Source organism: Cygnus olor, chromosome 4, assembly GCF_009769625.2.
Source record: "Cygnus olor isolate bCygOlo1 chromosome 4, bCygOlo1.pri.v2, whole genome shotgun sequence".
In the NCBI taxonomy this organism is placed as follows: Eukaryota; Metazoa; Chordata; class Aves; order Anseriformes; family Anatidae; genus Cygnus; species Cygnus olor.
In genome coordinates, this window is record NC_049172.1 from 37,736,441 (window position 1) to 37,764,338 (window position 27,898).

Genomic DNA, 27,898 nt, shown 5'->3' on the forward strand with positions numbered 1-27,898 from the left:
TACAGAACCAGAACCATCATTTTTGGGAGTGTGTGTAGGAACATCTATTCCCAGGACTAAGACTGAAGAATGATCTAAAATCAAATGCTTTTTTTTTTGATACCTGAATTCCTGTCAGACCCAGGATTTTTCTGGAGCTTTTCTTCTCAGTAAATTTCTTTCGAATGAGCCTTCCAGTCACGATTTGAAAAGTTTACGATCATTCCTTATTTTGAGTGACTTTAAGAAGCGATGACTTAATTTATTATTTGGATTTTTTCCGTGATTCTACTACACAGGAGAAAAGTTCCTTGTTTGCTTTGTAATCTGCGCACAGATTGTATATTTGGATGAGCTGGCAAAATGATTGTCAGTAAACCAGGCTAAGCCAGATAACGTGTCTGTGCAGACTGGCTTTCAATCCAGAGAATAAATATGAGACTAGCTCCAGCAATCTCATTTGAACGACTGCAGTTTACTCTGAGATGCTTTCATGTTTCCTGAAGTAATTTTCTTCCTGACAGCTCTGGAGGGCAGCATTGCACTTTGAATGAGAGGATGCTTGCTCTTTACTCCCTCGTTAATGGAAAAGATGAAAAAGTGAGTAAAATAAAATTCAAAAAAAAAAAAAGTGTGTGTTGGGGGCAGGGGTATAGGGACAAAAAGAATGAGAGAGGAAAAACCCAAGGAAATAGCAAAAGAAACACTAGCCCAGAACACTGGTCAAGATGGAGGAGAAAAAAGGTTTTGTGTTTGTTTGTTTTTAATACATTGTGGATTCCCTGTCACAGTGTATAAGGTTTGGTACTAAAGCATTGAGATATTCCAGGATATGCTACGAGGGATAATTAATCACCTCCCAGAAGGGAAAATTGCTGTTTTTCCACTGTTCTCATGTTATTTCTGATTATCCTGTTATTTCTTGCTTATCCGTCTCCTTTTCACCTTTCCTGTTTCTAAACAGCTACCTGGAGTATTCATTTAAAACAACTGCTAAAAGATTAAATTGGAGGCATGCTTTGCCTGCAAGTTGCCTCTTACAGCAGCCTAAGAACCCTGAAAGTCAAGCTGCGCCTGGTAAGGGCTGTATAAGCAACAGTTCAAGGCTACAGGGAGGAGTTTTAAAGCCATTCTTTTCTTTCCTTCTGTTTCTTTCCCCTATCTTTTCAGTTGCTGCCACTCATAGTCGACCTTATCTCATCCAAATCTGAGTCCTATCTTCAGCCAGGCAAAGCAAACAGGCAGCCTCAATGCCGGGTTAGATAGATGAGGGCTTGGTAGCTCTCAGTGGTCTGCACTGCATTCCGGCAGGCTGGCTGATGCAATACGTGTGCAACATTTTCTTCCGAGTTCTTTATTCACTTTTGTTAATAGCATCTCTGGTCCAAAATGTGTTCTCGGACTTTCTGTAAGTGGGCTTATGTGACATGAAGCTATGGCACCTCACAAAGAGGTGACTGAATTGTTCCTAATCCAGTGTCAGGTCCAAATACTGATGCTCAAAGCCACTTTTGTGTAAAGCTTGCCTTGATATTGTAGCTGGCGTTAAATGCAGTGCTATTCCCATGTGATAACATTCCCTTAGTATGTGACTCTGAACCCCTGCTTTGGCTCAGGCCATGTCACATTAGTTGTGTTTGTCTAATACTCGAGAGTCTTTGAGTGCAGTGTAGGACTTGCTGTTGCTGAGGGAATAGCAGTGGAATGAGCTCTTGGGATTTGCAACTGTCTGCCGGTATATTGTCCAGCATGCTGTGGTTATGGAGCATCAACTCATGCAGCTTAACCAGATTCAGCCAGGAAGCTGGAGGAGCAGGTTTTGTACCACCCCACCAAAAAAAACAACAACAACAAAAAAAACCACAACAACCCTCCTCTTCCTCCCCAAAGCCTTTAAGTCCAGAAAATCTAGTTGGCTAGATCTAGTCTAGCCAAAGCTGCCTTTTTTTTTTTTTTTTTTTAAATATCTTAGAGTGTGATAAGTTAATTAGTCTGGAAATAACATACAAGAAAGAAAGAATCATCTTGGCTGAGACCAAGGTGTAAGTCCATGGTTTACCAATTCAGTAAGGAGGCTTGGATCTGGTATTCCACATGGTAGGTGGGGCCTTAAGGCCTGGACTGTTGATTGTCTCCTGCTTTGTGCCTCCTTTTTTGTTGGTTTATGGATAAAAATTCCAGAGAAATTCCAGAAATCTTTTAAAAGTTTCAGTACTTTCTCAGGAAGAGCAAACTAGTGCTTATCCAGCAATACACTCTACGAGCGTGTGTGAAAACTTACACAAGGACAAGCCTTTATGTTTGAATTGCAACCTTGTAAGTGGCATTGATTTAATTTAAATGAAAAGTTATTCTTTCCTCATATATTTATACCTTTCGGAAAGAAACAGGCAATATGAGGAAGTGTTTTACTTTGGTTGAAAGTACAGATAGGGCAGGGTATAAAAGACCACATGAAGATTAATTACTCCTGTTGAAATTTAGCTTGACTGCACAAGGTGAGACAGTTTAATTATTTAATCATAGTGCTGCCTTTGGCTTTCGAGGCCAGGAATGTAGTGATTTTGTTCCCTTCCCCACCCTCCTGAGCTTAATTTATGTGACTTCTTGTACCTAACCTTCCTGCTCCCTGTTTGAATTGGAATAGGGACTAAAATTTATTTCTTGGAGTGATGGTTTATCTTTACGCCTTCTGTGTGTCTCATGTCAGTTTTAACCGATGGACTGTACTTGTTACGATTGATGGAGAGCAGTGATTTATTGAAGGCTTTGGCAGTTGGTGTAATTGTTTATTCACTCAAATTCCAGAAGAGTCTAGAAGCTTTGAAATGGGATCAAGGTTTGGTTCATAAAAGATATATAAAAATGATGTGTGATTCTTCTCTGTTTCAATGTCTTTCCTCTTCTTTGGTAGATCCCTTCCTCCTCAGACAACTAGTTCACTCATGGTTTCACTCAAGCCTTAAATAAGACCTTCTTCCTTCCACTTCGAGTCTATTACAAGGTTGCATTAAAAGGACAAAAAGTATTCTTTTAAACTCAGGGAGAGTTAAGGGGAGATTGTGCTGAAGTCACAGAAAGCTTCCCGTTGACTATGGTTGGCCTACAGAGTATGTGCCAGGCAGATGTTTAATAGAGTGCACATTTGTAGATGTGTAGTCCATTGCAGGTGATGTTGCTCTGCTTCAGCTGATTGCCTGGTGAGCTGAGCTTGCTCTTGTTTTCCTAATGACCCTGCCTACTTGTTTGTCTGTGGGCTGTCCTGCTGCATCATCTAGTCCTCGTGTTCCAGCTTCTTTTGCTTGGTGATGTGTTTGATGATGGTGCCCTGCAACTCTTGCTTTCAGGTCCATTAATGACACACAGCAGCGTTATGAAGTCTTCAAAACTGTGCGGCACAGTTGCTAGTTGGTCATAAAATCACCTCTTCCTGCTCATTGAAAAGCATTTCTGGTAATAGCTTGTGCAACTTCGCAAGCTGTGTTTCAAAACGTTGGCTTATGTACCAACTGGTAATTAACTGGTGGTGAAGAAGTGACTGGTTGCAAGCCCTGTTTTTAACATGCAACTCTACCATGGGCAATGCTGGGCTGTTGGTTACCTGCGCTGATCTGGCCTGGCAGAGGAACCCGCTGGGGTGACAGTGCTGGGCAGTGCCTAAAGAGCAAGGGAAGAGCATGCCAGTGCAGTAGCTGTTGTGTCAGGCTGAGGGACGTATGGAGGAGATGGTTTGGAACCCTTTGTGTGCCCACACCCCTGTTAGGGCACACCTTGCTTCTCTCTGGTGACAAGAGCTGATTTTTATTTAATTTTTTTGTCCCGAGTAGTTGTATGCCTGCATGTTGTTCTTGGGTTGTGCCTCCCAGATGATCAAACCTAACTCGATGTTTTTTCCCTTCCTGACTACTTTTATGATCCAGAATTGAACTTTGGATGCCATTCCTCACCATCTCATGAAATATCAGCAGTGCTGTATGCAAGATTTTATTGGTTCTGCGGCTGCCTTCATAACATAGAAGTGATCTAGAGATTTGCCGCCAGCTTGAGAGTCAGGAACAAGAGGAGAATGAAGGAATCTGATTTCTGTGATGCTGTATCAGTAATGTTTGTTGCATCTTGACTTGCATGGCGTTGTTCATTCATCGGGCTTGCACTGAATGTTGATGGCAGAAGGTTGTGTCAATCAACAAGGCAAAATTTGGCTTCTCTCTTTAATAATTGGTTTTCTACTTACAACTTACCTTTAAAATATACTTCCTGATTTCATCAGCACAAGGGATATGATTGCTGCAGTGATGTTATTGATCGCACTGTGTCTACCTTCCAGAGAAATGGTATCTTTAGCTAAATGGCAATGTTTATTGATAGTCAGTGACCTGAGGATTCAAAAAAAGTACTTCATTACAGGACTTGAGCATATTGCTTCAACATGTTGCAAGTTGTCTCAGGATGTTGGACCAGCACGCAAGGCAGAATTATTTTCCAAATGAATACAGCATTTCTTCAAGTGAGATATTGACCAGCTATTGGCAGCTAGTATCTAAAATTATCCCTATACAGTGGACACAAGTGAAAACACAAAGCGCACATCCAAGATGAAGGAGTAATATTATTCTTAATATGTGTTCTGGTTGCTGGGGCAATAACTGACCTGTTGTACCGGTGAAATTCCCTTCAGATGGCGTTGGAAACAATAGCAAGGTTCAGATACCTCCAGGGCTCCTCTCAAAGCATGCTGGCTGGTGCCTGCCTGGAGACCTTGTTCATGCAGTTAATCCTCCGAAACTCTTAGCAAATATTCTATTCTCACGAGTACTGGTGCTGTGGGAAGGCAAACAAAAATGTTCTTGTGGAGGGAAAGGCACACAGTTAACAGCAATGAAGCAGTGCTATGTCGGCAACAGTAAGTCTCACCTTCTCACTCTCCCTGTGACGCTAGGGTTGGTGTGGATCTGATGCCTGGTGGCCTGTTTGCACTTTGGGTATGCTGACGTGGCGTTTTCTGGGCAGATGCAAATTCACTCCTGGCCTTCGAGTGGATACAGACCATTAATTTAGTCACAGCACGATGCTTGTGTTATCCCATGCAGAAAAGGCTGCTTTGTGCCTTTTGACATAGCACTTCCCCGCCTTCCTGATTAGCTTCACTTGCTGCTTATTACCAGTTGACAGTGAAATCCCAGGTGCATCTGGCAAGTCCACCTCCAGATGCTAAGGGTTACTTGAACACTGTGAAGGATGCTTCAGTGCTCGGTTGTGTTGTGTTGGTGTCTCCAATGTCAAGATAGCCTCTGTGTTACTATCTTGCTACCCAAGAATGAAGTCTGTGATGCTGCAGCCTTATGGCCCTGCTGTTCCAGCTCCTTCCTTTCAAGTGCCTGATCAGTAGAAAAGGGTGATCCTCGCATGGGTAACCCTAGCTCCACTGGTATCTTCTGCAGCTTCAGTAGGAACCCTGAACTTGACCACCACCCATCCATGTCAAGGAGCAGCTTCACTGTTTCCTTCTTGCTGTTACGATGGGGATGTGGGGAGAGGGAACTTGATGGATAACTGGGGCTACCAGAAATTCCTGTCTCAAATAGGCGGCCAACTTTCCATGTATCCTCATGTGCACCGTTCCTCAGGAAAGTGTCTCCCCTCAGGGAGATTAGGTACAGTTCTGTTCTCCTTGCTACACAGCGTGAGGACTTTTCAGTACTCTCCACCCAAATTTAAATACCTTTTGACTAACAGATGCATCTTTAGAGGCAGATAACAAACGTACAGAACAAGTTCCCCTCCTTTCCCAAGGGAGGAACCTTCCTGTTTGTTTCCACTGCCAATGCCAGCTGTCAGAGAGCTTCTTCCCTGTAACCCTGAGACCATGAAGCTACAGAAAATGTTGCAATATGTTTTGCGGCTGAAGACTTTTAGAGAGAATCCTATATTTTATTACATTTACTTTCTACTTCCAAAAATCCTGGAGTGAAATATTTTACAATTATTTGATCCAATGTGAATAACAAAAGCAAGGGTTACAGTGGGGTGTGGAGTGGTGTCCACGCAAATGAAACTTACTTGAAAACAGAATTTTTGTTTTTGTAGTACTGTGTACATCTTTTTGCCAGGTCAAAGTACGATCTGAAACTAAATATGAGGGTATTGTGAATCAGAAGGTGGGGAAACGAGGTTAAACCTTGCTAGATTTACAGTTCTAGGAGGCAATAAAGGCAAGAAAGAAACTGTTTTCTGCTGCAGTAGTGCTTCCCTCCTGTCACTTAAACCCATCAAGGTTAAAAAGATTGCCCCGTCTGAAAGAACATGGAGCCATTTCTGCCATCCACATACACAGAGAGGGTAGGCAGCTGGGATGAGAATAAGAGGACTAGAGGCAACTCCTCTGCTCCAAATAAATGGATAATAAATCAGAAATTGGTAACCAGAGCCTGTAGCAGAGGATGAAGGTTTATTTTAATCTTCTTCAGAATGTGTCCAGCAGCTGAGCAGATATTCTTCTGAAAACCTGAACCAGAAACTAGCTTATTACTTGAGTGGCATGCCCTTTTTAAAATGTGATGCTTCTTTAAAGCTCAAGCCTTGTTTGATTTCTGGGCCTGTTTTCCTACGTTATACTTTGAGCTCAGATGGCATAGAGATTTTCCGGAAGGAAACACTTTAGTTCCTGGGGAATTCTGACTTTCTGCAACTTAAATTGGACATCAGTCCTCTGTGTCAGCCCACTCAACAGCAAACAAGATGGTTGGTGGCATATAAAGCAGATACCAGAACGCTGCAGGACTGGTAGGAGGTATGTCCCCAGGGAATGGCTGATGTGTATAATGTATCTGTTACAAAACTCGTTGAACCCTTTAATGAATGTGCCTGAAGTATCTGTCAGTAAAACAAAGGGGACAAACAGAGCATGTCATTAATTAAAAATTCAGACAAGTATATATTTTAATTATTATTTCTTTGCTGCCTGTGGGGTTTGGGCACGGAAATAGAAGCATTATCACCAGAGTGGTAAGATGTGTTTAAAAACTGGATTTTGAAGATTTGCATAGGAGAGGAACTTGGAAAATAGAAAGTGACCAAGTTACTTTAGTTTGTAATCAAAACAATTGCTTCTGGAGAGCTATGAACAGATTTTCATTTGTCAAATCCTTTAGTTCATTGTGAATAAACTCCTTCAAAATTTACTTACTAGATTGTGGGATTTTTCATAATATTTTATTGTGTGACTGGGATGTGTATATTTGCTGTAGTTTTGCAGGTGCTTCCATGAGTAAGAACAACAGCATGGGGAAATCTTTGCGATGAACTGCAGACTTACTGTCCAGTAGTTCCTGCTTGGAAGCGATGGCAAGGTTTTTCAAATCCTGTTTCCTGTTTGCTTTCCAGAAAGGTGTGCAGGTATCTTTTAGAAGGTGCCAGTGTTACCCCTTCTATCAGAGCTCAGCTCCAAGCATTCGCACTGTGCCGTGTCTCTCTGGTGGGTCTGTGGGTGATGGCTCTCTGTGCCTGGTCTGTGAGGAGGCTATCTGAGGGTAACTCTTGCTGTAGTGTTACTGAAGCACCTTCTTGCTTCCTGACCAAGCCTTTGTGATCTCTAGATGCTCTATTTCTTCTAGTGTTTAACTGGTTTGCTCAGGAAACAAACTTTTGCTGTCATACCAGGTGTATGCATGTGAACATTTGTCATTGTCGAGCTCCGTAACCAATTTCAGCCCTACCTGTCAACACGGTTGCAATGGCTAACCAAGAAGGGTCTCGCACTTGACCGAAATGGATGCCTGGCTAGGGAGGTGCCACACTGCTGTACCCTGGCAGTGCAAATGTGTGAGCTTGGCCTTTTCAGACTGGTGGAGAGGGGCTGGGGGCTGTCCTCTGCTCCGAAGGAAATGCCAACCAGAGCCCATGTGTTGTGGGGCACCTGGGAAGCCTGCTGTGAAGGACCTGCCTGGGCAGACAGGCAGGGTCCCCCGGTCCAGCTGCTCATGCTGGTTTAAAATCCATGGAAAAAAAAGACCTTTTTTGTTGAACTGAAGTTCAAACCATAAAATCTTGCACTCTTCGACCTGTGAAATCCAGAGGAAGTAGCACAGGGTGCTCTCGTGGCTCAGCATACTGGCCTGGACAGAAGCAGCTGTTAGGATGGGGCACATGAACGTACCCAGTGTCTGTGAGGAAAACCTGAAATCATCCGGAGGGTGCTTGGCTCAGCAGCCTCTCAGCCATTCCCCAGTCCCTGCTTCATCCAGCTGGTGGTCATCTGCACCTTTGGCATTGCCAGCCTGGGGTCAAACACCAGTCAAACGCCTGAGTCCCAGCTCAGGTGAGCTGAGGCGAGGCTGGGTATCCCTGGGGAGCTATGAGTTGGGGAGCATATGGGTGCTGGGGACTTGTTGGGGTTTAGCTGTAGAAAGGTGGCTAGAAACGTGCATGTGAGCTCATTAACACATTGAAATAGGCCGGTGCTGGGGTTTTTCCCTTGTTGCTGGTGTTGATCCTGAACGTGTGTAGTTCACTGTTTGCTGGTTAATTATGTGTCATTAATAAGTCAATAAACTACTTCAATCCTGATTTGATTTAAACCATGCGAGATGAACATTTTTTTCCGTGTCATGCAGCGCCGCATCTCTTAGAATATACGTGGCCAGGGTGCTTTGGCAGTATTGTATCTCATGAATGATGGCAGAAAACCGAATGACTGCGGTCTCCACAGTTGCATAAACCTTACAAAAACACCTTTCTGTAAGCAGCAAGGCTGTTCTTGGGCCTAGTGCAGCACTTCCTCTCATCTGTTCCTGCTGGTTCTTGAAAGACTTGATGCCCCAATAACTTGTATGCAAAATTTATCCCAGCCACTGGGGGAACCAACCACCTCCTGCAAGCTTCTGAATAGTTGCATGGCTTAAACTGTGAGCCAGGATATTTGAAGAAATTTGTCAAGTATGTCTCCATTTGAGACACTGGCACAGGCTGCCCAGAGAAGCTGTGGATGCCCCATCCCTGGAGGTGTTCAAGGCCAGGCTGGATGGGGCTTTGGGCAACCTGGTCTGGTTGGCAGGGGGTTGGAACTGGGTGATCTTTAAGGTTCCTTCCAACCCAAACCATTCTTATAGAATCTTATAGGGGATTAAATTAGCTAAACTATCATTTGTTGCTGATTTATATCTTTGTTTCTCCTACTGTGCAGTTAGGAACAGTTAGATCATGCTAATGTATCTGATTTTAAATTTGCATTTTCTAGCGTTGCAGTGGTCCTTCCTTATATTCTTTTTGCACCAGACAGCTGAAGGCATACTTGTAGACTTCATAGACACTGCAGCCAGAATGCTGTATAATTTGTATATTCCCACACAATGAGCACATGTGTGTGCAATGCTGCACTGAAGTAAGAGTCCAAGTGCTGGTGAGAGCAGCTTCAAATGTATTGTCTCTACTATCCTGTCATCTAATGAAATTGCCTGTAAACTTCAGCGTAGCGATTTTGCTTATCGAAAGGTTTTGACATTTCGGTAAATCAATCAACTTTCTACTTGAAGTATTCTGAGCTATCTCCTCTTTTTACTCTGCTTTTGTGGTAGGAAAGATAAACTCAAATCCCACTATTCAGGCCACGATATTGCAATGGCAGTTCCCTTTGAGCCTCTTGGCAATAGGAGTGTTTGCTTTAGAGCTCTACATCATATTGGAATCTATGGAGAGCCATTCTTTGCCTGACAGGAGATTTATAAAAGGCAGCATTGGCTGCAGCTTCCAGTCAATATGTTTCCTTCTCATTGACACTAACAAAACAATAGTTTTGAAATATTTAAATGCAACATTCCCTTTAAAAAAAATCATTAATATTTCTATCAGTGCTGCAAGTGGTAATCTGATGAAAATAGATTTCAATAGAACAGCAGGACCTGGCTGAAATTACTGCTTAATTTTCTCCATCAAATTAGAAATAGCAGAACAGAAAGAAAAAGAGGGATGCACATGTATATAGTATTTGTGAGAAAGATAAATGCCCTCGGTTCAGATTCAAAAAACCTACCTTTCTTGAAGTCAGACCTCTGAATCCCAGTAAAGTTGAATCACTGTTTTGTTTTTTTCTTTGAAGGACTTCTTTGACAAACTTGGCTGTCAATCTCTTGCATTTAGGATGTTTACTGTGTCTCCCTGGGGACTAGCATGCAACAGGAAGTACATGGCTTCACAGAATTTTATTCTGACTTCTGTTTTGGCTAAGTTTTGGGCTAGGTTATTCTACAATCTGGTTTTAAAAGCAGTTGGAAATCCTGCCTATTTTGTCCAAGATTTTGCCAGGATTATTTTTACTTTGTTTATGTAGGTTTCACTTTACCAACTTAGTGTTCCTTTTGGTTTGAATTTGCACTGTGGCATATACTTGAGCACACCACTGGTTCATAAGTCAGAGCTTTCTGACTTTGCCAGGGCACAATCTGGAGCTCCCTGTTTGGTTGCCAGATCCCTCAGCGATTAGTCCTCTGCATATGCAGGGCTTGCACTAGCCTGGCAGATGGGGCAAATTTTACTGCTGATAAAGATATAATGTAGATATTGTAGAATGGTTTGAGTTGGAAGGGGCTTGTAAAGTTCATTGCATCCATCCCCCAGTGTGTTGTCTTACAAACATAAGACTGCTGCAGATTGTATCTTGCTTCTGGCCTCATTACCAGTTGGTAATGCAGGTCTACCTTTTATTTCAAAAGAGGCACCAACTGGAATGGCAGTAACTATAGTTAATTTTTCACCAATATATCATAACTTTTTCTAAGACATTTTTGAATGAGTTGCGGTCATAACATGGACTTTAAAGTAAGTATGAGTTATTTTTTAAATACATTTTTGTATTTTGTTTCATTGGTTCTTATGATACAGCATGTTTATTTTGCTAGTTTTTATTGAGAGAAATGTCTGGAGAGAGCTCCTCTGTTGTTGGTTGGATCACTGGTATTTCATATGATAGTACTGGAGTAACTCCGAACACACTTAAGTACCTGCCAGGAAGAAGGTGGAATTCCACCTAGTAGTAATGTATTTGTAGTAACACCTTCCTCTGACCCTACTGAATATGTCTGCAGCCTGTGACAGGCTTTACTTTACGAAGGGAGCATTGCAGTCAAAGCTCTTGTAAGAAGAATCCTGGAGCTTGTGGGGATGAATCTGGACAAGTGGGTATCGATAAGTGCTTTGAGAGCAAACACGTGTCCTGGATTTCTGTGATGGATTATGGATGGTAGCAAAAAGATGTCTGTTGACTGTGGCAAAGTGAATTCTTAATAAGAAAATATCAATGTTCAAGTCTACAGTGGTGCTATTCCGGTTCCGTGCTATGTGTCTAAGGTGATCTCAGTGGGCAGAGAAAGGGCCCTGGACTCTTGCTGTAAAAAGGCACACACAGTAGTTAGATGATTAAAGGCAGAATTGTTTCCTTAAGGATTAGCCTTAAGGACCAAAGCCTTTTAATGTATTCCAGAGCAGCATAAAGTATGAGGTAAATCATGACACACCAAACTTTTTTTTATGGCTGTGCTTGGCTTTCTTCTAATAAATAGTTCTCTTAAACTACCACCTTCACTGATATAAAGTTAAGCGTCTGTGTACATGGGACCCTAAATTATACATGAAATATATACTACCTAAAGTATTTTTAAGTTTCAAACAAAACTTTTTAGGTAGGGTAGGAAAAAAGCAGGACTGTGTAAATGATTTGAGTTGATTCTTGAATTAAGCTTGTTTTGTTTGCTACAAAAAACAGGTGGCTTTTTTTTTTTGAGTGAGTTATCAAGATGTTTCAAGGTTGTTATACCTTTTAATTAGGTGTATAGTAAACTTTACTACTTACTGACTGAAAGGATCAGACTGATCACTGCTTAAAAGCAAAGTACAAGAGTTACTGATCTTCTTACTGTCCTACTGTGAAGATTTGGACAAGTCTGTGCTGCTCTTCAAAGTGATTTTTGATGAACCATTTAAACCAGATCTTGAGTTGTGGTTTGAGACATCCAACAGATTTATGTGAACTCTTATGTACTGTCTGGTATGACACTTTTTTTTTTCCTGAAGATTTTCATGTCTCCTTTGACTGCAGAAAATAGGATAAACTCTGTACTCTGCCCACTAGATTTATTTTGTTGATCTTGCTGTCCTTCTCTTTGGATTTGTCCTTCATTTAGTATCACTCATACTGATCAAAATGTACAGGACATACACGTGCTCGGGTTCTCTTTCTATAGTCTAGCCTTAATTTTGTTGAGAAGCAGCAACCAATGTCCAGGTTGGTATGTGAATCTAAGACATGTTATATATGTGTTTTTAGGCAGGTTTCCTTGGGAAATAAGGCTTTATTTGATGGTGCAAATTGTCTGTAAATTTCTTATCTTCCCCTGGTGGAGGTGTCAGGAGAGAGCTGGTGTATGGAAATGGAAGAAGACAGAGGGGCAAGGAATGGTGGATACAGATGTATCATGAGCCTGACTTCGTTGTTTTTTTTCCCTCCTCTGAGAAGCAGAACTAATGGTCTTGTTTGATTATAACTAAAATGGTAGCAGAGCAAATTGCTGCATAAAATAAATGTTGCTCTGAACTGTGCCGAGGACAGAGCCAGTGTAAAATTTAGGCAGCCACAAACACCTTCTTTCTCTCTTCTTGCCCATCTGTTCTCCTGCTTGCTAGTGCACAGTGTACCTGAAGTCCAAGCCCAGATGTAGCAAACATCACCTCATTGCACAACAGAGCGAAAGTGTTGTCATTAACATCAGCTATGGTCCTCCAGTTGGTTAGGGCTTTCATTAACCCAAGCACTGGCAGTGGTACCACCAGGATGACAATTTATACCTTATTATTAGTACTGATATAAATGGTCACTGAGGCTGAGAGCATTGTGCTTCTTCTGAGGACTACAAGAAAGGATCACATCTATGCTTTTGTGCTGCCTTAGCTGGCCTGGGTTGCTTGTTACAGGTTTCACCGTTAACATTTGCCTCAGAGTGCGTAAAAAATTCATTATTACATGACCAAAACAAACTCCTTTCCTTTCCCTTCCTACAAAAGAGTCTTGTGTTCCTCTTGCCTTCCTTCTTACGTTCATTTATTTCTATTCTTCCCACTTGAGCTACCTCCGGCTCTTGCGTTTTCAGACCATCCCACTGTGTTGTACAGAGCCGTCCTTGTTTTTGCCTTTTCTTATGGCCAGCCTCCAGCTGCTTGGAAATTTCTGTCGGAGACCTGTTGTTGCTGCAGCCTGGATTTGCTACACAACATACAAGAACCAGTGGAGGTGAATTGTTCAACCGAGCCCATAGGTGGGAATTAAAAAAAATCGTGTTGAAAGACCTTGAGCTTTTTTTGTGAATGTTATTCCACGGTAACTGTGAAACATTTTCAATTAGTAGCAATATTAAGTCTTATTTTTTCTGTTGATACTGCTTATCTTATGATTGCTGACCACCACCATCAGTGCTAATTAAAGAGGATAGTGTGGGAAGGCAGAGCACTGTCATTAAGCATAACTATCTGTGGTGTGTCAGTACTGCTGTTCAGGAGATGCAACAACGAAAAGTAAGAACACAAAGCAAATAACGTGGAAAAGGCAGCTATATTTCCCCCCTCCCTTCACTCCCCCCCAAGTAATATTTTTAAAGAAATGGCATCGCTTAGTGCTCCTGGAATAACCCACGATGTTCCTTCAGGCTGCATGGGTTTGGGGAATCTATCCATGTTTGATGTGCAGGTCTGCAGAGAGGATTGCTTGTGATGGCCTTATCTGAACATGTTCTGCAATATCTGCACCTAGTCATGTTTATTACCTACTTGTTCAGCTCCTCGAAGCACCTGGAGCAGTCGGTGCTGATGTACCTCCCAAGCAGTTGCCCTAGCAGGCATTAAACACAATACATAACTTTAACTGCATTTCTGGAAGAAAATGGAATACAAACAGGGTGGTAGTACTGTATTTTTGTCAGGTCTTCAGAGCGGTATTGAATGCAAGATTTCAGAATGCATTGTCCTGTAAAAGTAAAGCCCTAAGATTAAGCCAGCAGAAAATTGAAAGTCAGAAGATGAATTCGTATTAAACTGAGAATATAATTTAAGATTCTTCTTGTGATTGTTACAAAAACCTTTATCAATGAAATGATCTAAACAGTTCTGTGTAAGGGTTAGCAGGCAAATCTGCTAGGGGCTAATGCAATATGAATAGTAAGTAATAATTAATAACTACATTGAAAAGATAAAACACAATTTCCAATCCTGTTTTAGAAAGAACAACGTTATCATCTTAACATTTACTTCAATGCAAATGTCTGTCCTTGGTTTCTGAATGGTACCTGCTTTTTTTTTTTTTTTTAAAGAGTCCAGGCAAAATTTTATGTCCAGTACTTTGTATTTTTCTGAAGGGTTCCTCCGATTTTTTTTTTTAAAGCTAATTATTATTTTATTTCTGCAAGCACACAAATACCTATTGACCAATCAGTTAATGGTGGATTTGAAGTTATCTGAGTAATTACTAAGAAGTAAAAAGGACCTGAAAGAATTGTAGGCTTAAATAAGAATATATATGACAGGTTGCGCAGTTTCAAAAAGAATCTGCTTTAGTACAGTTTTCCTTATGTGGCATCCATGAAAATCTAGCAGAGCTCTGAATTCATACTTCTGTCTCTCCTTATTTTGAAACAAAGTTTCATGTCTAGTTCAAGAGGTTACAGTTGTATTTATTATTTATATTCATTAGAAAATAATTCTCATCAACTAAGTCATTTTTCTTCAGTAATTGTGACAAATTCATTTGTGCTTATAAATTTTTTCCTAATTAATCTCTGACAGATGATGCAACTGGTTTTGACAAAGCTAACCTATAAGATCATTCATCTTCCTGCATAATTAACAGGGGGCTTTAAGTTTAGACTTTGAATATTGATTCAGTCACATAGGAAATAAATTAATAATCAATCATAATGTAATCTCGATAAATATATTAACAGCTTGTTTAGAAATCTGTATGCCGGCCAAGTGCATGCTGTCACAATTATGCTGCATTGTACATCAATTGAAAGATTTGGGGTTAGCAAGTCCAGCTTCAGCTAATGTAAGCTTTTCTGCGTTTTCCATTTTAAGAAGCAACTCGTATGCTAATAATTAACTGTAAAGTTGTGCTTTCTTATCCAGCATGGTTTGTGCTGTGTAGTACACAAAATCCCCATTGTAGTGGGTGGCTACTTCTTTAACAGAAAAATAAACAAAATGTAAATGCTTTGCTATCCCTTGAAATGCTTATTCAGTTTACTAAATCTGTCATCAAACACAAAAAAGGCATTTATATGACTAGCAATTAACTGTTTGTGCCTGTAATGGACCCAGGAATCTCTAGAGATTTCAGGAGGTTTGCTTAGATATCACCACAGCTTTCCATCTTGAAAGACTGGATTTCACCACTACACAAAGTAGCATAAGGATCCTATACAGAATCACAGAATCATTAAGGTTGGAAAAGACCTCCAAGGTCATCTGGTCCAACCTTCCCCCTACCACCAATACCACCCACTAAACCATGTCCCTAAGTAAATATATGTTTACATTTACTGTTGACATTCTAAATTTATTCTGAGTATGCATCGATCCTCAGGGCATCTTCATCAGTGCCATCCCAGGGTCCTTTGAACTGCTGCATAAATCCATGTAAATAGATCAGTATCTCTCATTTTCAGCTGGTCTTTTCCTTTGCGTGGAATGGGACTACTCCAAATGTGAAGTTGTGCAATTTTCTTCAGGTTCAAGGCTGTCTTGAACCTGAAGGTTTCGAAGCCAGCTGCTACAAGTGTTAGTGCAACTATTAATAGAATTTTTTTTTTTTTAATCATCTGCTTTCTTTTTTGTAATTGTTACTTACTGCTTCTCCTTGTTTGGTTCACCCTTTTGAAAATGCTTCTGTTGAAATCATTTTTGTATTGAAATGTTAAAAACTATCTTTAAAAAAATCTTTATTTTCTTGTAAAATTTCCGGCTTCTCAATTTGTGAAGAAACTTGGACTAAGAGCTTTCTTCACAATCCTGCTCCTTCTGTGTAAACTCCAATGGAAGCTAAATCTTTGAGCCCTCCTTTTATGTCTTAGCCTTCAGCTGTGGAAATAATAAAATTGGCCTTAAGTATATGAGAGCTATAGGTTTAAAAGCCTCATGCTAGCAAGAATGGGGATTCTCTGGGGCTCTAACAACCTGGGGGCTGTACGGCGGTGCTGGGGGAGCAACGATGGCTGTGTAGGAATTGGGCTGGATTTTGACTAATGCAACTTGTAGTTTTAATTCTTGTGCTCATTAAATGTTCAGCTTTAAGTCGATGAGGTGGGCCCAGAATCCAGAGCAGGGCATTCTGCAGCCTCAACCACTGCTAAGGATGACGTGGCCTTGTGCACGTCCCTTTGCAGGGCAGGGTGCAGCCCTTCCCTCTTTCCCCTAGAAAGGAAAGGAGTTTAACAGGGCTGAAGGATTTCATGTAAGCAGGACATACCTTTACTGTTTCCATGCTCGTTAGGAATGAGGTAAATTGCTGCGTGCGGCAGTGCTGAAGCTGTACTGGCCCCCTTCATCTTCCCCGTGTGCTGCCATGTTCTTTCTGGGACAAACTGCATCCTCTTGAAATGTCCTTGGGCCTTTTGTGGGTTGCACAACAAGTCATAATAGCATCTTTTGCAAGTGCGTCAGGGGTTAGCCAGTGGCTCTTCTTACCTTCCGCCGTTAGGAACATCATCAAAACCAAGCTGCTCATTTTCTAGCTGCATTTACAGCCTATAAATCAGGTTTACACTTTTTACCCAGCTGAGGTGTATTTTGGAAACCAGCCTAGAGCCTGCAGTAACATCTGATGACCAGGTGCTGCTGTCCACACAGGAACCGCAGTACAAAATTCCTGTTTTAGAAGGAAACTGAAATAAACCCACAGCCATTAAATAACCCTTGTTTTGTTTGTATTTTCTGCCTGAGGACATGGATTCTCTCTGTTCTCCCTTAAATGCTGTAATGGCATGTTTCAAAGGTAGTCGTGTAAAGCTGCTTCCCTCCCTCTTTAATTGCAGATGCTTATAAAGCACATACGTGGGAGAACCAAGTTTGAGTTTCTCATACATCCAAAATCTTACTGAAGTTGAAGGATTGGTCTGAACTTGAAGAAGGATTCTGAAACATGTTTATTTTCAGAGATCAGCCTGTGCACCCCGCAAGCCAACTGAATTCAAACCCTAGAAGATCTCTATAAGAACTAGTTAAGCTGCTTATAAAGGTTTTCATTTTTGCTCTTCTCTTCCTGTAAGTTTTTTATGAAGCATGAGAGCAGATGATTTACAGTAGAAGAGCAATAAATCTGAGAATAAAGAAGAAATAATTCACTATAATTCTATTAAAGTTAGTCTAAACTCTCACTATTTATGGACTAACTGATTAGATCTAAGGCAAACAATAACTGGCTCTTATAGATCGTTTGTGAGAAATGCTCTGGACTTTTTTTTTTCTAAATATTTTCAGAACTATTTTTAATGTAGTTTCAGGGAAAGGGCTCCAAGTCCCTCAAGGCTGTCCAGAAAGCCCTCGATTTTGCTTATTTTAATTATTCTAGCACACAAGGAATCAATTACTTTTCAGGTCTGGCTTGATCTTGGAGACAGTTAAATTATCAGTGAAAGACTGCCTAGGGTCTGCTGGCAGGAGGCACAAGGCAGGCTTCAGCTGGCTCTGGATACGGCCCGGAGTTGCAGCCAGAAACAGTGCAGTGTGTAAATACCCTCTGGAGTCCCATAACTCCTGGCAGAGAAACTCCTTTTGTTGTTGTTGTTATCTTGCTTAATCCTGAGTAGTAAAACCTGTTGTCTTTAAGCGTGCTCTACATTGTCATTTTCAACTGAATAAATGTAAGTGTATGAAGAAAGAGTGCAACCCAATTATATTAATCAAAGACAACAGGATGATTAAGCAATGAAGCCGAAATAGGGGCTGACTTGTTCCACGATACGACAGCAGAGAGAGGTGGACCTGCTCTTCCACAGCCACTTGTTTCTCAATCCTGGGTGCCTTCTGAGAGTAAAACCCTAAAACAAGTTCTGTCGAATGAACAGTTAACACAAAAAGACTTCTTCAGACAATAACTTGAAAGGATTTTTGCACCAGGAAGGATCTGAGGGTAGCAGATACAGTGCCGGAGACTGGCTACACGGGGCTCTTATAGCCAGTTTTTTCTGACAATGATGTGCTGCAGGCTGGGGCAAAAGCAGTTTAGGAGGGAAATGATGAGATCTGGAAAGGAAGTACAGTGTCAAATTGGAGAAATAGCCATCAGTCGGTAATGTAGGAACAAAACTGTTAAACATTGGAAAACGCTGGAGAAAAATGCAAGGGCCATGGCATTATTGATTTTGAAACCAAGCCTACAGAATGTGATATACTGTGGACGTTTTGGCCTTACTTTAATAGAAAACACCCTGTCCTGCTTGTGTAAAACTGCATTAACAAAGTCCTCAGCAGACAGAGAACTGCGGAAAGACTTTCCTCCTTTGGGAAATGAAGGCACCCCTTGACACAAGGATTGAACCCAGGAAAAGCATCCTTTAGGGGATGGTGCAAGCACGGCCACGTGTTAAGAGTGCGTGTTGAACTGGGGTGATCCAAACTCGAGAGAGAATTAGGGAGATTCAAGGGGCTGTACAGCAGGAAGTTTCCTTAATTTCTTTTGAGAAATCCTGAGCAAAAATGTGATTACATGTAATGAAGTCATGGCATCAGTAGGCCGACTGCGCTGTGCGTGGGTTGTACTTGGGAATAAGCTGAAGCTGTAACTGCAGGTCTGTAGGAACTGCAGGTCTGCTGGTGTCTGCGTGGCCAGAGCCTGTGGTGTGCATGGTGCAAGCTCAGGATGTGTCGCACCCGCTGCCCAAATGACAGTGGTCATTTTTCTGGGGTGCTGGCTGAGCTGCTGGAAATCCCAAAAAAACAAGGAGCTGCTAAGGGCCCTTTGCACAGACAGTAAATCAGCAGTTGCAGAGTATCTAGTACTGACCTCTGCAGACTTTATTACCAAGGTTACAAATCTCCCCCCCCGACCTCGTTTTTTTTAGAGAGACATTTGGATGGGGGACAGAAAATAATGTTGAGAGTATGAAATTGATACCTTTTCTTCTCTGAAAACTTTTTCCTTCTAACCAGTTTTGCTTGATATGTTCAGTCCTGGAAGAGAAGGAAGCAGCTCTAATTAGCTGAGCCCCCGTGACCTGACAAAGTGTGCTCTCTTTGGGAAGTGAAAGGCCCTTCTAGTCATCTGGTGAAATTAATTTCTCATGAATTGCTCCGCTTCTCTGCTCGGGTCAGATCTATAACAGCATTCAGCTTATAATGGCACATCTGATACATGGCAAGGCTATGGTAAAGCTGTACTTCTGTCAGCCTGTCTTATTTCTGCTCTCTAAGTGAATAAACTTGGGTGGCCTGAGTGGAGTTTTGCCACAGCTTGTGTCCTCCCTGACAGCTTTTCCTGACGCTCATCTTCTGGTTCCAGATCACGTTCCTGACAGACACAGATACGTTGGCAAAAAACGTGGAACGAAGATTTGGCTGAAAAACTGTGCTGATGGGTGCACACAGCAGAGCGTCTGCTTTATTATATTTATATTGTACTGGTTAAGAAGGCAGTACTACATATATATATGTGTGTGTGTGTATAAAAACACACATACTTTTAAATTGCTGAAGGAAAATGATTTTGAGGCTGTATGACTATATTGGTGAGGTGCTGGGCATTATAAACCCAGCATCTTTGAGGCGGGGGATGCACTTAGATTTTAATGGGTATTGTAGGGATAGGATTACCTGAACTAATTTCAATGTAGTTGGTGGGGGTAGTAGTTGTATTGCAGTCCTAGCAGTGTGGAGTTGGCAGAAATAAGATTTTGCCTAGCTGCACCGTACTCAACAGGACCACAGCTGGTGGGACTGCTGCTGAATACCTACCATGGTACCTGATCAATAACGTGTACTGTGTGCTGAGCAAAAGAGCTTAATTTGGCATTGCTGGGTTCTCCCCTCACCTTTGCTGTGCTGGTGGGAGCAAAACCAACAAATGGACAAGGAGTGAACAGGGAATAGCAGGAGAAGACACACGCCTCTGCTTCCACCATGCGAGCATGCACACCATGGTGAAGATAAATCCTCAAATCTGGCAAAACTCCCTTGCTTTGGAACTGAAATTCCTGTGAAGAGGAGTATTGAATGTATTTTCAGTACCATGTCCATAATGTATTCAAACCTCTGCTCCCAGAGCTTGCAGATACAGCAGCTGTGGGTGTCATTTTGTCACTCAAGTGCTCTCCCCTCTGTTCTGTCCTCAAACCTCACTGCTTTTCAGAAACATGATTGTAGGTGTCATGCAAAGTATTTACAATCAGTCATTGGATTTTCTTTGCTTTTTCCTCTTTCATAATGCTGTGTTTTTAAAGCGGTGGTTTTGTGGATACCAGCATACACTGTTTGATACAGTTGTTTCTGAATCAGTAAACTGGTTCATAGGGTGGCCCGTGTTTGTGGAAGCCTTATCTTTCATTTCCTTCATCACTTGAGTAGACTTTTAACTGGATTAGAAGTGCTGACAATAAGAGTCATTATAAAAATGTCTGGCAGAGATTTTTTTCATGGCTTCTCTTGTCAGTATTGCAGGAAATAATTCATCCTCAGCACTGAGGTGCAAATTAATGACTTATCACTTACACAGTCATCTCATTCCCCATCCTCCCCAACACTACTTTGCATTCGGCAGCTATAAGTTTCAAATGACACTACTCCCTTTTCGGTCAGCAAATCATTCATATTAATGTGCTTTCAGTCTCCTGAAGAGGGATAAGTTGCTCAAAATTATCATTAGAAAATATTACTCTGTCATATGCAGAACTGTGTTTACATTTGCTATTCTGTGGCTGCTGGCAATAACCTGTCTGCATAATGCTTTGGGAGCTCTTAAAAGCAAGTATGGAGACCTCTGTTCTTTATAAATGTGAACTGTGACAAAAGACTGACTAAGGGTGTGTTAGGGAATAGTCCTGCAGGCTGGATAGGGATATTTGCTCTGGTGTTCTTGCTCATACACCATCCCCCAGGATCATCTCCTTCCTTGTGAGAAACGCTTTCCTGGACTTCCAGCTGGCCTGGCCTGGCCAGATGGCAGCTTTTATCTTCATGCATCCACTTTGTGTGATTCATGAATAAACCCAAAGCAAGGTGATTCCTGCCATGCTACAAACAGGAGACATTAGAATCATCTCCAAGCTGAATTTTGGGCCCTTTGCAAATGCAACTGGGCTGAGAATGGAGTGACTCCTGTGCACAGGAATAGCCCCGCTGAGTTTTGAGCACCAATGCTTAGCTTGCTGGTGTTGTCAGCCTCTGGTGAAAACTGGACGTTGCTCTATCCAGGCTTTTTTTTTGCTGTGCTAGGCCTATTGAAACACAGCCCGGCTTGCCAGACGGAGTATGTTGCATTTTTATTCAACCTGGTCTACATTTCTTTTTCTTGTTTACAGAATATGTCACAACAGTAAGTAAAACAACTTTCCCGCGTCCCCTTAGAGTTTAGATAAAACTTAAAATAATGGAGACAGAGCTACAGGTCACCAGTCACTGATATGATCAAGCTTAATTAACTTGATGTCTTATTGTGGAGCTGTCCCCCATGTGAGATTATCCCGAGCATGCTCCCTAGCCACGCGTCGGATGCTCCTTTGTTGCTGCTGCTTGTGAGATTATATCTTTTGAGAGACTATTTAGATGGCACAGTCTCTGCCTGGTGGGAAAAGCTTTTCAGCGCTTGTCTATTGATCTTATAGTTTTGTAGCAGTGGGGAATGAAACATTGAGTGTGTTTATATCCTTAGAAGCAAAGAGCAGTCTCCTTCCCCCTGCTTGCCTAAGATGTCATATCTTGAAGGAAAGCAAAACAGGAAAGGAACAAACTTATTCTCAGAGCTTGGAAGACCATGAATTATTTATCTTCTGAAAGCCTCCGCTATCTTTGCATGAAAGGAAGCCCTATTATTAAAAGCGAGGGTTTCTTTTTCTGCATGTCAATAAGATGGAGATCAGAGTTGACTGATGATTAAGATGTCTTTTTCCTTAGAGAGCTGGACATCTCTAGCTGGTTGGCACCAAGAAGCCGTTCTTAAAACAACAAAGTTCCTAGATTTGGTATTAATGTGAGATGGAGCCCTGCTAAAAGGCCTACAACGATCAAAAGATGAAACAGAGCCTTGGAGGGGTTTATGCATGGCCACATAATTTGAGTGTTTCTCTATCAGTTCAATACATTTTCCCTGTGTATCCAAAGTTTTTGGTTTAGTTTTTCAGTCAGGATGTGTTTATTTGGACTCCTTCCCTGGATTCCTGAATGTCTACGTATATTAGAGCATTTGAAAATAAACTTCTCCACTGGAAGATGACCAGCATCCCATGCTGTTACTGTTTTTTCTTCTGTCTTGGCTTCATGAACTGAAAAGCTTTTTTTTTTTTTTGTGCTTTTGAGAACAAAGTCCTATAGATTGCAGTACTCTATTTTTAACTTGGGTATATCACACCTCAGTATTTATCTTTGTTATTAAGTGAGCTTCGGGGAGTGAGGCATAAGATGAGATGCACCTTTTATTATATTCAGACATTCCCTGTCTATTTTGGCCAGTAAAACACTTGTTTCTGCTCAGACTTGTAAGGTTAAAAGTATACACGCACATTGTTTTCCAAAATCTTGTTTCTGACTGTAATTTGTCACTTGTAATGGCCTGGAATCAAAACATTAGGCTAGGGCAATATTTTCTTTGGGCAGGTTTTGCTGTTGGGGCTGGCACCTTCTGTCTGCGGTGTTTACAGAGGATCAGGATTCCCGAGTCGGGAATGCTGCACTACAGGTAAACCCAACAGCGGAAACTGGGATTTACACCTATCTTCACTCAGGTTGATATACAGGTAATGAAATCATATAATTTGGTCTCAATGATGTGGTAATTCTGAGGGGAACGTACATTTGTGCAATCCGATCCCAGGATGTTGATGGCATTAAAAGTACTAGCTTCTAGAAACTCTTCCCTTGGTGTATGGAATAAGGCTTCTTTCCATTCCTGCTCCTGAACTATAGGGAAACAATATCTAATAAATTCTGCGATCACACTGTGGTAGGAAATCAACCCACACAGAAGTCTCCAGCAGACCCAGAGCCTCCTTCCTGGCCATGGGCCCCCCTTTCCCCTCTGGTTTTGATGTGATTTCAGTTCCACCATCCTGCCCTCTGGGTTGTTATGTGGTGGCTCACAGAACAGTAAGTTGTGTGGACCTTTAGATATTCAATTAGGACTAGATTCAGTTACTCCCTATTTAACTAGAAATTAAACTTTTTTTTGTCCTCGTCCGAGAGCTGGTAATGGAGGCAGGTAGCAAAACTTTTGCTGCATGCCTTTGTTACATCTCTCCCCATATCGATCAAGAGATGGGGGTAGAGAGCTCTCTTCCCTCGAAAGCCTTCTTTTCCCTTCTTATCTGTACCTTACCATGTGGTCGCACCAGTTTTCCATCTGTGCTGATCCCTCTTTCTGTACGAATGAGAGAGAGGAATGTAGCTTAACAGAACTCGAATAATTTTGGTAATGAGAACTGCTTTGGATGGAATTGCTTATTTTTAAACAATATGCATGCACTGAAAGCTAGTGTGGCATGGTAGGCAGGATGTAAGAGAAGAGTGTTAATATACAGATGGATGTTCCCAGCTTGCACTGTAAAACAAAAAGCGTGCATGTGTTTTCATGGCTATTGTTTGCAGTGAAGGTGGTAAACTCAGTCTCCCCGTGTGTGCTCCCTGGGCCACAGCACTATCCTAGCTCCTCCCCATGTCTAACAGTGGAAGGTAACCATGGGGCTGTGCAAAGGGGGAGTCTCTTTTTGCAGCAGTCTTTCGTCCGAGACCTTAGTTCAGAAGGTGGCTGACTTGTGGGGTGTTGCCTGTTTTGCCATGATCAGTACCTCTAATAGCTGCAGCAAAGATGGGGTGACCTGCATGCCAGCAACTTGTATGCTTCTGGGGAAACACAGGGAAGCCTGGGCACATTCTTCCTTTATAAAGTTGTGCAGAAGTCCTTTGCTTCCTCTGTCACCTGTGCTGGCTAGATTGAGTGGAGGAGATGAATTCCTATGGGTGTTGCAGTCCCATTTCCAGCTGCAGAGTGTGTGTATATAACCATTGTGAAAGAAGAGAGAGAAAGGTAAAAATTAGTTTCAGATGGAGGGAGTTGGTCGGGTTTCCCCAGGCATCTCCCCTTCTCCCAGGGAAGCAGGAGGCACATACCATTTCTCCTTCCTGGGCTCCCATTTCAGGGCACCTATACGTACAACTTCAAGTCAAACTTGCATAAAACTTCAAAGGACAAATCCCATCAGTGATCGCCAGCTAAGTAAATAAGTGAAAGCCCTGGCAATTTTAGTACTGGGTAGCATCCAGCTATTTAGCAAGGTGACTCTCTTGCTGTAGTTAGCTATTCTGATCACCACCACGACTATGTGTTGTTTCATTGAGCAGGCACTGTAAAATTGTCTCCTTTACAGCTCGGATTTCTGCTGTTACCAGACTCAAATGGTCTTAAATGTCACTAATATGGGCTTGCCTCATTTTTTTTGTTGAGTGACTGCAGACGATGACAGGTCTGTCAGGTCTCCTGCAGTTTTCACAAAAATCCAATAATGAAAAATAATCACAGAGTGTTAATTATAAGCGTATGTGGAGCTATTAAAAGCTGCAGCCTGGCAAAATATTTTTGCATATGCTCAGCTTTAAGCATATGAGAAGCCTCAACCTCTTAAGATGCTTTGCTGGATTAAGATCAGAATTCCCCCAACGAGTCCAGTACCCATTTAATTACTCTTTAAGGCAAAAAGAACTGCCTCCAGACACTATTAATAATGCGTGCGCATTAAATCATTCTCACGCACTCATTCTCAAGCACTGTACATAGAACACGATGTATAAGCAAATAACACTAGAGTTCAGCTAAAGCTGACAAAAATAGGGCTCTGAAGTGATAATCTCGCATCACTGCATGTGCCATGCAGCAGGCAATGCAGCTCAATCGTATTTCGCTTGTCTTTACTTGAGCAGAAAGAAGGCTCCAGATGTCTAGGGATTCAAGCTGCTTATACCTGCTTCTTGTATCTTTGTGGCAGCATAATGTTCTCAGGGGCTGGAACATGCAACTGCCCTTGTTTTCTAACAAATGAAAAAGCAAAGATGAGATGAAATCGATGAAGAAGGTATTTGCTGCCTCACAAAATGGAGGATGCAATTCAACTTGTGCAGTGTGTATATATCACATTGATTTCCATCAGAAGACAGGCAGAGAAGAGGTGCCCTGAAGGCCCATTCTTAATGTGGCTCAATACCTGCACCATTGTATCGCCAGTGCACAAATTGTTGCTTGTTGGAAAAAATATTTAAGTTCCATGACCTTAATTTTTTTCTAAAGACACACTTATCCTTCCCACTTTTCTGCTATTTTCAGGTGCTCACCACTTGTTACCTTTGACAGCACATGCCAGGGCACTCTTTTGAGCTCAGGAGAAGCCCTGAACCCCGGTTTTAATCTTTCTTGGGGGGGAGTCAGGGACGTACACATTGCATAGCTGACAGACTCCTGGTGCTGTATAGGTGCCTCATGGCTGTGCCGTGTGGCTGGGTATGATAGGCACACCCAGGTGTCCTTACAGGACCTGGGTTTTGTAATGCTTAATCTCTGAATCTCAGTTTGATTCACAGGGAAGATGGTAATGGGGAAATTCATGTAGCCAGCTAACCTGCAATTTTGTCTGTTTACAGATTACCAGTGAGATGAGGTACATAAGTTGCGTTTAAACGCAGAAAAGTTGGTGTTTGTGGTTTTTGAGGATTGCTGATAGAAGCAACAGGTAGTAAGGACTGCTGCCCTACACACTGATAGAATAGAAATAAAAGCAGGCCCCCTTTGGTTACCCCAAAATGTGCGGGTAGATTCTGGGAGCTGCTCTCAAAGGTGTTCTTTATAAGAAGACCAGGGTAAAGCTAGACGGGTCATGGCGGTGATTAAAGAAAATACAGGAGGGAAAGGAGAAACAGGCTTCATTTTTATTGCCAGCTATCTGTCTATAGAGAAGTAGTCAAATACTTGTGCTCAATGCAGATGGGAGTCAATTAGAATTGTTTAGAAAACTGTCCACTGCAGGGTAAGGAAAAAAGGAGTCTGGAAGGATTTGAGATTCCTGGATATTCTGGGAGCAAACTTGTGACTGGTGTGGACCATGCCACATTCTGCATTTATTTGGGTAAATGAGCCTAAAAGTGTAGACTACTCAACATGACATATTAGCTCAAAGTAACTGCCCATCTATAGCAGCTGTAAAAATGTGAGTACACCAAAATGAATGTCAAGTTTCCTATGTGTAGGATTCTGATCATGAGAAGAGGCATATGTTTAAGACTTCAAATAAAACACTTGTTTGGATTTGTATGCCTACAAGAGTGGGTTGGGATTGTGCCTTTATAGGATAGTATGGAAAACATAATTTGTCTTGGCTTCTGCAGGAATTGTGAATGGAAAGAGAAGTAGCCTTGTTTAAGAGCAGTCGCATTATCGCCTCCTTTGACTATGAAAAACAATAATGTGAGTTTTAGCTTTCTGGCGTGGAAGTTACTGCTGACTGTGAGTTTTCAAAGTAAGTGGTAGTGGGAAGTTGTAAACTCCAGAACTCCTCTTATGTACGCCACAGACACTTTCTGCACTTTATAGCCTAACTTTGACAATTCATCAAATTAACAAGTTCAGTCCTGCTACCAGTGCAGTGCAAGACCTACACATTTCTCCTTATTTACTTTGATTTCTTTTTGAGCAGAACAAAAAAGTTTTATAAAGCATCACTTTAGCATTTGAAAAGGAAAGGGGAGGATATTGCTGTTGTTTCAAAGTGTATTTGTGACAGATATGAATTTGGAGGTCCTAAAAAGTGATAAGCTAATAATTGTAAATGCTTTTGAAAAGTTTGCCTCTAGAGCTCTGAACTCTCTAACTGTGTGACACTTTTAAGAGGTAAAAACTTGTTGCATTAAATCATTTTACTGTAGAATCTCAAATTATTTCCAGAATGAAATGCAAGGAAAGCAAAAATGTAACCTGTATAATTTTATACTGTGGCACAGAAACGTGGCTTTTGTGATGCATTTTAGATAAAATGGAATTTATATCACATTTAGCATGACAAATTTGATAATTACATAAAGAAATTTTGTGAACATCTAGAGTATATAGAGTTAACATAATTTGTATATGCTTATTCTAGTTTGTGTACAGAATACATGACTATTCATGTGCTTAGTTGATGCATTTAATTAATTTTTGCCCAATTAAGATTTTATAAGGTTTTGGATTGTGTAGAGTGGCTGTTTCTACAAGAAATGCCCATGAAGTTCAAAGCAGAATGTGTTCAGCTTTGCGCTATTTGCTCTCTCTTCTGTTTGTGGAATGCCTTTACATTAGGGAGAAAAAAAATGAAAAGATGTAATTTCGTTAGCTGTAAAATATTCTGGCATTTTCCATAGCTTTAGGGGTTCACAAGAGAACTGTTCATGCAGGTGCCCTTCTCTTCTCCCCGTGGTTTGAGTCCTTTGGTGTCCTTCAGGTGAGAATTAATGTGGAGACCTTGGGGGAGTCCTGCACGTGCTTTGGGATCCTTCAGGGCAGCCTTGTCACGGGGAGGAGGGAGCTTTTGGTGGTGGTGTGAGTTCACTGCTGATGAGATGCTGCCGAACGCTAGTCTGAGCAGCAGGGAAGGACACGATAGCCACAATTCTTGGGGTTGCATCAGGCAAGCCTACAAGTAGCAGGGCAGTGGCAGACATA

At 41.6% G+C, this 27,898-nt stretch overlaps 2 long non-coding RNA genes across 5 annotated transcripts in view; one reads left to right on the forward strand and one right to left on the reverse strand.

Moving 5' to 3' along the window:
- The window catches only part of LOC121069577, a 173,798-nt gene that overhangs the window by 55,969 nt on the left and 89,931 nt on the right, over positions 1–27,898 (forward strand). The gene's annotated exons all lie outside the window — the stretch shown is intronic.
- LOC121069578 lies at positions 15,939–16,612 on the reverse strand. Its single transcript, XR_005819501.1, has 2 exons — positions 16,481–16,612; positions 15,939–16,092 (listed from the first exon to the last, which is right to left on the reverse strand). It is a non-coding gene; the product is annotated as an uncharacterized LOC121069578 (long non-coding RNA).